Consider the following 11,093-nt stretch of genomic DNA (forward strand, 5'->3'; position numbering starts at 1 on the left):
TTAATAATAACAGACAGGACCGTGATGATGGGCTGAATTTTGTTTTTGGTAAAGTGGGTGTATTATTAAGTAAAAACAAAATTCAGCTCATTAACACTGCCCTGTTATTATTAATTATTAATTAGTGTTAATCTACTTAATCTCAATAAACATTTGTCAAAATTTTACAATGACACTGTATTTTTATATGTATAAAAATTATAAGTGCTTCTACACCAAAAAATTCAACTATTAATTATATAGTAAAAATATACAATAATTTTGTTAATATTATTTTAATTTTATACTCACTTATATTAAAATAATTATATTTTTTATTATTCATAATTATTAATATGAATATTATTAAACATATATAAATAAAAATACCAAATATTATGATTTTATGATATTTATCAAATATTATTTTTTAATAAAAATAATATAATAAATATAAACTAATTAGTTAGTTATTGAAATAAAAAATTATTATTTTAGTATGAAAATAAAATTAAAAAATTTTTATTATAAAAAGATACTAGAATTTTATATTTTTATTTAATGATAATTGGATTATAACTTGATTATAATTTGTTGAAGTTTGATCGTTTTCAAAATATTAGTGAAGATATCTATTTTAAATTTTAATTTTAGACTTTTTACTATTTTTTATTTTTTATTTACATAAGACCGGTTCTATCAGTTCAACCAGTAACTTATCGGTTGAACTAATAAATCAGTAAACTAATAGCCTGATCGGTTTAATTACCAGTTTGATTCTTACAAGTTACAACTATGTTGCAAACTCAAAATTAATAAGTAAAATCCTCAAAATGAAGACTAATCAAAATTGTCTCAAAAGGCCAAAATATCATATTAAGTATTGAAATTGGAAAGGGACAAAGAATTGCAAATTTGACCCTGACAAATATTGATTGGAGTTGGATTATGAATTAATATCTTAAATTATTAGTTTGATTTGATGTGTGTTTTAGTATTGCAGACTCAAAATTATCAAGTGAAAAGTCTAAAAGAAAGACTATCCTGAATTGTCTTACAAGGTCAAAGCATCAGATTTAGTGCTAAAATTGAAAAATTAGAGTCTGAAAGGATATAATAGTAAATGACAGCTAGTAAAGTTAGTTAAGCTCATGTATATAACACAAACTGTACTCTCATGTACTCTCATCTTAATACAATTTTATTCATTCTTCTTCTCTCTCACATATCTCTGATCTCTCTGTTCCGTGCCTTAATTTTCATTCCTCTTAACCTAAGTCTTGGGAGTTCGATACCTTTCATGATATCAGAGCTCATATCCTGAACCATGGCAAACACAAAGTTACACAATAGAGCTGGTGTGCTGCACAGCTTCTCGAATCTAATTCGAATCAAGCTAGATGAATTAAATTATCTGTCTTGGAGAGATCAAGCGGAAACGTCGATAGAAGGTCGTGATGGGATGGAACAGGTTCTTGCATTCAATATTCCCCCGATGTTCAGTTCTGATAAAGATCGAAGAAACTGAACAATTGCGCCAGAATACAAGATCTGGAAGAGGCAAGATTCGCTCCTCAAATCTTAGCTCATAGCATCGATGTCAGATTCATTCACCACTAGAATGGTTGGCTGCATCTTCTCATGTCAAATATGGAAGAGATCAGAAACTTTCTTTGCCTCACAAACTAGAGCTAGAGAAAATCAGTTAGAAAATAAGTTGAACAACACAAACAAAGAGGGTTCAATGACAAATTACTTACTTGAATTCAAGAAAACTATAGATGCATTAATCTTCATAGGAGTAGAAGTGAATGAAGCAACTAATGAGCAAAACATAAAGCTCACGGATACCGGCAAGTGCACCAGATCATTCAAGTAATACCACGGTGAGTGGATATTGTTCCCACGAAGATTAAATGATTGAACACACAAAATCGAATTAAATTACTAATTAAATCAATAGAACCTGGATTGAAGAATGCTGTAGAACCCTAGAATGCTTGAATATTGGAATCTTAAATGCTGAATGCTTTGGCATTACTTGTTGAATTGGAAAAAATCAACGGGGGTGAATGTCTAGGGTTTTAGAGATGTTCATATTCTCGGAAGAATTAAACCTTGTTAATCTAATTCTAAAACTTGCAAATCTCTGTTCATGACGAATCTAAAGAACCGATTTCCGATATCTCGGCTCCTCGATTTCTTTTTAATTAACCAACCGCCAATGTCTTAGTCAATTGATTAATCAAAGAGGTTAAGTTCAAAAATATGATTCAGTTTCTCTATGAGAAAATACAATTCTCGAGAATTGTCTTAATCCAAATTATATGCCACGTATTCAAAACTAGGGTAATAACAAATATTGTGTTGTCTTTCACACTTAGAAAACTACCACGTCTAGTTGATTTAGAAAGCCATGTGAAAGAGTTTTCAAGCACGATTTGAAAATCAGTTCTGTCGAATCAATTAACAAATCCATAACAGGATTAGCACACCTGTCGATGCTACTAATCCTTTATTGATGAAGAACGAAACACTCAATCATAAACAGATTAATACAAAGCTTTAAAACGAAAGAAAACTGATACTGGTTTAGTGACTCATGCTGGTTGCAAAATCAAAAGTAAAAATGTTGCAGAAGAACCTCGTCCTGGCTGTGAATGTAATTCACTTATTTATACCTAGTTTTCCTCTAATTCAAATATTAAAAACCTAATCTTATCTTAATAAGAATAATTAAGATAATATCTAATTAGTTCAAATCTGAGAATTCAAAATATAATGAAATCAAATTCAAACTAATTAATTACAAAATCTTCTTCAATCTTCACTTGAAATCAAATTCTTAAAGCTGGGCCTTGAGAATTTAGCATTGGAAGCATACTGGGCTAGGTGATTTGGAGCTAAGCATGGCACACCCCCCTTAAGTTTGGGTCAAGGCGTGGCATGCCACGTATCTCACGTGGCACGTCCCCTTGTGTCTGGCTAGGGCGTGGCACACCCCATTCTCGGCATGGCTTGCCTGGGCTTGGGATTGCTCCCAGGGATTAGCTTGTCTTCATGTGTGACACATCCTCCATGTCTCATGGCACGCCTTGCTTGATTTTGACATGGTGTGGCACACCCTGCATCTTCTTCATAGGGTGTAGCACGCCCCTGCATTCCTTTCCAGGGCGTGGCACGCCCCTGCATCCTCGTGGCACTCCTAGTTCTCAATGTTCAAGGCATGGCATGACCTTGCCTGCCTCTCCAGGGCTTGTCATACCTAGGCTTCTCCTTCTTCTGCATGGCTTTGCATGGCTTGATTCTTACGTGCTAGGCTCTTGATCCTCCATGCCGTGCTTTGCTCCCTTAACAACCTTCCTTTGCTACATGATTTGCCTTTCTTTTAACTATATTTCTTTGAAAATAATTAGCAAATACCTCAGTAGCAAAAGATAACTAAAAGCAATGAGATTAGAAGTTGAAACTATAATTAAACCTAAGAAAACAAGAATTAAAAGTGAGAAAAACAACAAAAGATGTGAACGCATCAGCAACAATGTAACTGCAATTTTAGGAGGTTTGTCAGAAGAGTATGGACCTTTTATCACTGCAATCAATGCTAGAGAAATACCAATTTTAGTTGTTGAACTAGAATCTTTGCTGTTAGTGCAAGAAGGTTGGATTGAGAAGTTTACCAAATCAGACTCCAAAATGATTCAAGCGAATATAGCTCAAAAGAAGTATAACAATGAAAGAAATACACAAGAAAATTTTGGCTGAGGCAATCAATTAGGAAGAGCAAATGGAAGAGGTTATGGTAGCTTCACAAGAGGAAAAAGTCGTAGATATGGACCTCCAAGAGGCACGCAGAGGCAGAGGTTATAGGCTATCAAGAAAGACTCACTTGCCAAGTTTGCAACAGATATGGACATTTTACCCTGGATTGCTGGCATAGATTCAACAAAGACTTCTCAGGTGCTTCCAGTAGCAACAGCTCCAATCATAGATCACAAGCCAACTTCACAATTGCTGAAGCATTTGCAGCTCCTACCACAGTTTATTACCCGAATTTGGATGCTACTCACCACATGACACCAGATGCTAGCCAATTTTCAGAATACACACCTTAAAATGGAGCTGAACAAGTGCAAGTTGGTAATGGTAACTCCCTTTTCATTTTTAAATTGGTAGCTCACTCTTTAAACTATTTTCATCTATAAACTCCTTTAAACTGCAAAATCTTATGCATGTTCCTGAGCTTACAAAGAATCTATTAAGTGCACAAATTTGTTTGTGATAATCATGTATGGATTGAGTTTCATGTTGATAGATGTCTGATTAAATATCAGGATATCAAGGAGACTCTTCTCCAAGGGTTGGTTGATCATGATCTATATTCTTTCGGTCTAAACAATAAAAAAATGTCACTCACTTCACTCGTCATGTCTGTTAAGAATGAAGCCAATTTCAAACTTTGGCATTTAAAGTTGGGAGACCCCTCCTCAGATACTATTTCTCGTATCTTAAAGTCTTGTAATGTTCTTTTCCAAATTCCTAATTCAACTTGTGTTTCTTGTTGTTTAGGAAAATCTCATCAGCAACTTCCTTTTTCCTGTTTCTAGCACTGAATATAATAATTCATTAGAACTTGTATACACTAACATTTGGGGTCCCTCCCTAATTTCTTCAATAAATGGAGCCCGTTACTATTTGTATTTCATTAATGCTTGCACCAAATATACCTAGATTTATCTTTTACAACACAAGTCACAAGTCCAAACAGTTTTTATGCAGTTTAAGAAAATAGTAGAGCTACAATTAGGAATAAAAATTAAATTGTTACAATATGATAATGCTAAGAAATACATTGCACTAACAAAGTTCTTGAGTAGTGAAGGAATTATTCATAGGTTTTCATGTCCCTATGTACACCAACAAAATAGAGCAGTAGAACGAAAGCACAAGCATATCACCACAATGGGTCTAACTCTCTTGGCATAGGCAGGACTACCATTGAAATATTGGGGGAAGGCATTTATAACTGCTGAACATTTGATCGACCTGCTGCCCACATTAGTATTAAACTACAACTCCCTAGCTCTAAAGCTTTTTAGCAAGACATAATCCATGGATATATTAAAGGTGTTTGGTTGCCTTTGCTTTTTCCCCACGAGACCATACAACAAGCACAAGTTATAGTTTAGGTCTGAATCCTGTGTTTACCTTTGAATCTCACCTTAACACAAAGGCTTCAAACGTTTAATTAGCTCAGGCAAAATTATTGTAACCAGAAATATCATTTTTGAAGAAAGCATCTTTCTTTTCAAAGAAGAAAAAATTAGTTTCAGTTCAGATGCAGCAAACAACTCTTCCTCACTCCCAATACTTCAATAATCAGTACCATCCATCCTCTTAATCCACAACCTACCACAACACTAAATGTAACCAACTTTACCCCTTACTCAACATGATTAACCACCTATCCATCAAATAACACAACCACCTCCTTCCCTTATCATTCCTAAACCTGTATAATCTACTAGTCCCTCTCCCCAAGTCCAACCCCAACCTGTCCACCCACCTCTCCCCCTACAACAACCACCAAATAACAACTAGAGCTAAATGTGGTATTAGGAAACCAAGACTCTTCTTCATAGAAACCAAACCTTTAGAACCTAAATCAGCAAAAGAAGCCTTGATAATCCCTCATTGAAAACCAGCCATAGATGAAGAATATGCTACACTCATGAGAAACCACACATGGAAAATTGTTGAATTATCCCCTAACCAAACTGCAATAGGCAATAAATGGGTGTTTCAAGTAAAGTATCACCCAGATGGCTTTATAAACAAGTACAAGGCGCATTTAGTTGCTCAAGATTTTCATCAAAGATCCAGTTTTGACTACAAAGAAAGCTTCAGCCCAGTAATTAGACCAACCATAATCAGAATTTTGCTCACCTTAGCTCTCTCAAAAGGGTGGCCAATCAAACAACTTGATGTGAACAACGCATTTTTAAATGGTGATCTCAAAGAAGAGGTTTACATGAGGCAACCATTTGATTTTAAAACTGACAGCAAATACCAACATGGTTTGCAAATTAACTAGGTCTCTTTATAGTCTCAAATAGGCACCAGGGGCTTGGTTCATGAAACTCACTGAAGCTCTAGAAAAGATGGGATTCACATCAACAAGATCTAATGTATCACTGCTCCATAAAACAAATACCTCATCCATAGTATTTCTTCTCATCTACGTCAATGACTTAATTGTCATGGGTACCTCAATTGCTGCTATCTCTGAAGTTGTCAAGAACTTGAATGATCATTTTTCTCTCAAGAATATGGGAGACTTACACTACTTTCTAGGCATTAAAGTTAGACCAATTTTAAATGGATTGCTGCTCACTCAATCTAAGAACATCTTGGACTTGATTAAGAAAGCTGGACTGAAAAATTACAAGTCGCTGCCCACAACCATGACATCCAATCTAAAATTAGCAGCAAATAAGGGTAAATTATTTGAAAATCCCACTCTATATAAATCCACTATTGGGAGCTTGCAGTATCTAACAGTAACTCAACCTGAATTAGCTTTCTCAGTATATAAGGTGTATCAATTTATGCAAGCACCAAAGGACGGTGAAACGCATTCTTCATTATCGTCAAGGTAGCAGCACCCTTGGTTTGCACCTTCAAAGATCATCCAACCTCAAAGTAACTGGGTATAGTGACTCAGATTCGACATCCGATCTTGATGATAGGAATTCCACTGCTGGATTCTGTGTGTACATGGGTCTCAACCTTGTTTCTTGGTCTTCCAAAAAACAAACATCTATTTTGAGGTCAAGTACAAAAGCTGAGTACAGAGGGGTGTGTATCCTTGCCACTGAACTTGCCATCAAGCAACTGCTGCTTGAAAATCAAATTATTCTACTTGTGCCCATGATGTATTGTGATGATCAATGAGCTATCCTAATGTCTGCCAACCCAGTGCAACACTCTAGATCCAAATATTTTGAGATTGACCTGTACTTTCTTCGAGATCACATAGCCAAAGAAAGATTACAGATCAGCCATATTCCTGGGGATGTTCAACTTACTGATATCATGATTAAAGCTATTTCTTCAACAAAGTTTTTAGAGTTCAAAGACAGACTCAGGATGCAAAGCCAAGACACCCTGAGTTTGAGGGAGGATGAAAGGATATAATAGTAAATGGAAGCTAGTGAAGTTAGTTAAGCTCATGTGTATAACACAAACTGTACTCTCATGTACTCTCATCGTAATATAATTTCACTCATTCATCTTCTCTCTCACATATTTTTTATCTCTCTATTCTGTGCCCTAATTCTCATTCCTCTGAACCTGAGCCTTAGGAGTCCGATACCTTTCAGAGTCGAAGCAAGATAAAAATGATAACATCTTTATACGGATGATTAATGATGAAGGACAAAGGACCGCCTCGTAGTAGCACACTTGACACAATGATAATAGAGCAATGATAATATGCTAAAACAGTGATAGCTAACACAATAGTCTAGAATTGGTGGCAGCTGAATGATGAGCAAAAATTATTACTCACGGATACCAGCAAGTGCATTGGATCGTTCAAGTAATACCATGGTGAGTGGATATCATTTTTATGAGAATTAAAGGATCAAATTAACAATGATTAGTTTAAAGCTACTAATTAGACAATTCAAAACAGAGAAATCAAGTTTAAACAGAAGCAATAGAATAGCAAAGTGATGAAAAACAATAATGATAGGGATGTTAAGGTTTCGAAAATATTCACTCTCTAGGAAAACAATGTTTATGCTTTATTTATTTTGAGGCATGAAAAGATTAATTCATGACAAATTATAAATAATCAAATTCCAATTCTTTGAAAATTCAAATTTTCTTAACTTAATTAACCGCTAATTCTGTAGTCAATTATTCAAGAAAAGAGATTAATTAAGCACAACTCCGATTTATATTCATATAAAATTCAAGAGTGATCCTAGGTTGAATTATATGTCCCTTATTCAAGTTAGTTCTAAACCAATTGAAGATTATGAGAATTTATAAAACACACTTTTTAAAACACTATTCCTAGTCAAATTAAAAAGTCATGAGAAAGAGTTTCCAAGCAAATTCCAAAACAGAGTTAGAATATTTTTCAACAATTTTAATCCTTAAAAATGAAGAACAAAAACTCAATCATGAAATAGATCAAAGTATAAATCTCAAAATAAAATAAACACTTAGATTAATAATCCATAAAAGAATAAATAGAACTCCTAACCTTAACAATAGAAGATTAGTTTCTCATGGTGAATGTAAAACAGAGATAAATTATTTGGTGTGATGTGTATTTAGCTAAATGCCCCCTACTTATTTAAATTCTAAGCTAAGACCTAAAACTCAAATTCAAAACAAATCAAACAAAATCAAATCAAATCTAATCAAATCTTTAGTAATTAATCTAAATTAGAGAGTGATCTTATCCTTAAATTCAAAACAAAGTGGTTCCTTGAACTTTATCAAAATCATGGGCTTGGATGTGGTCTTGGGTTTGGCGTGTAACTTGGCAAGAGTGGCGTGGCACTTGGTGAGAATGGCGTGGCACTTGGAATAGTTGGCATGGCACTTGGACTTTGGAATTGGCCATGGGCATATAAGTTAAAGTTTGGGCCTGTAACGCCAGCTTTTGGCCTCTTCGAAAGCGTGGCACTTCAATTTTTGGCGTGTAAGGCACTGTTTTTGCGAGCTTAAAGGTGCTGATCGTGCGTGGCTCAAACTGAACGTCCACTATAAACATATGGATACCATTCTGAAGCTATAGATGTTAGCTTTCTAACGCCAATAAAATTGCCTCATTTGGACCTCTATACCTCATGTTATGATCACTTGAGTATGAAGAGGTCAAGAATGACTGCATTTGCAAATTCTCTTCAAAGGTGTTGCACGCAAAGCTTCCCTTTTTTTTCCTTGGCGTTACACGCCACTTCATCTCTCTGGCAAAGGAGTTGCATGTCTTTTGCATGGCGTGGCACACCAAGCTTTCTTGGTTCCCCTGGAAGGATCTTGGCACTCCCTGACCTTTGGCCCAGCGTGTCATGCCATGCTTCCTTGCATTCTTGTCTCCATCAAAGGTGTACGACGCCAAGATTTCTTCCTTGCTTGCACATTGTAAGCCAATCTTAATTTGACTCTCCTGGAAGTGTCACTTGGCTTGGGCATTTTATGCCACTCTCCTTAGTGCTTCTAGGGACTTGTCTTCTTGTTCTTGATTCTCTTATGTCTTGTCTAACATTTTGCAACAATCTCCTACATATATCAAAGCGACTCCAAAAAATATTGATTAAAGCACAAGAGTCTCAATTATAATAAAAAAATTACTAACTTTATTTAAAAAATTATAAAAAAATAACTAAAAATTGGCATATATATATATATATATATATATATTGTAATCTTCAAAATTCAAAGGCAAGAAAAGAGAGCACTAATATTCTTCTATTTTTGAAGTTCTTTCTTTTTTATTTCTACCTCATTGTTAGAGTAAATTTTAGAAGGTTAGATTTAACGGTGTTTGTATAGTTTTTTAGAGTATTCGAGAATGCTCTAAATGGTTCCAAAATATTCTAGAAGGTACCAAAATACCCTAGAAGGTTTTAGAAGATTCTGGAAGGTCATAGAGTATTCTAGAATAGTGTGGATATATATAGAAGTATGAAGAGTAGTATGGATAATCTAGAAGTATTTAGGAAAATATAGTAAGATAGATATTTGTAGTAAAGGTTTTGGATGATCAATCTAGACCGTTAATTAGATTTAATTCTAACCATCTATTGAGAAGATAGATAGCTATAAATAAGGGGTGAGAGTTAGAGTTTGGGTGTGTGAGTCATTTGTAACAAACACTTGAAAATTAAGGGTGTTCATTAGGTAACTACTGAGTTTTCATTCATGAAAATTAAGTGTATTTTTACTTTGTTGAGAGTAAAGGAATATATGTTGAAATATATGCTGCTAATTATTGTTATCTATTAGTATTTGTGATTTTCTGCTCATACGGGGATAATTAGAAATCTAAAATTGTTGTTATTTATCTTGTTATTATTGTCTTATATTTCATTAGAAGTTATGCTCTTAGCTGATCAGCATATTTTAATACTTGAGAATTAACAAATTTTTTAAAAAATTTAAAATTTAAGTCTACTTTCGGGATGAATTTATCCGCCAATAATTATTAATTTAAGTGTTAATTAATAATATATTAACATCAGATTTATCAGAGATGAAATTCAACTGTAAAAATTACTAATAGAAATTTTTCGATAGTAATTAGCAGCAGACGGAAAAATCCACCGGTAAACAATTATCTGCGAGATTTATACCGCCAAATTTATTTCGATGGTAATTCTGACGGTATCCGATGAATTTCTTGTAGTGTCAAGTGGGAGATAAGATAACGATTAAACTTCTTCCACAAAAATTCAAGGCATTTTCCAAGGTTTATAAGGACTTGATCTGCAAATAGGAAGGGTCATTTGAGATTATTGGGCGTGTTAGGGAGGTTGCTTACATAGTACAAGTCCCTTCCTCTATAAACATCTATCCCATCTTCCATATGAGTATACTTAAACCATATCATGGAGACCAAGAAGAACCGAGCAGAGGTGATTCAAGTCATGCTCCGTCTGGGTTGATTAGATCCTTTGATAAGAAAATCGAAGAGATCTTAGCTAATCGCATTGTGAGACGTATAGGAGTACCACCAAGTATCCAATACTTGATCAAGTGGAAAGGACTCCCGATAGCCGAAACTAGTTGAGAAGCTTGAGAAGATCTGTGGCAGTTCCAAGAACAATTAGAGTACTATCATGAACAAAACGTGACTAGGACATCTGTGTAATAGGTGGGGAAGAATGTCACGGTAAATTTTAGAAGATTAGATTTAACGGTGTTTGTATAGTTTTCTGGAGTGTTTAAAAATACTCTAGATGATTTCGAAACGATTTAGAATGTCTTAGAAGGTCCCAAAATACCCTATAAGGTTTTAAAACATTCTAGAAAGTCGTAGAGTATTCTAGAAGAGTATAGATGTATATAGAAGTATGAAGAGTAATATGGAATAA

This window comes from Arachis ipaensis, chromosome B5, assembly GCF_059453495.1.
Source record: "Arachis ipaensis isolate K30076 ecotype BB chromosome B5, ASM5945349v1, whole genome shotgun sequence".
NCBI classification, from domain to species: domain Eukaryota; kingdom Viridiplantae; phylum Streptophyta; class Magnoliopsida; order Fabales; family Fabaceae; genus Arachis; species Arachis ipaensis.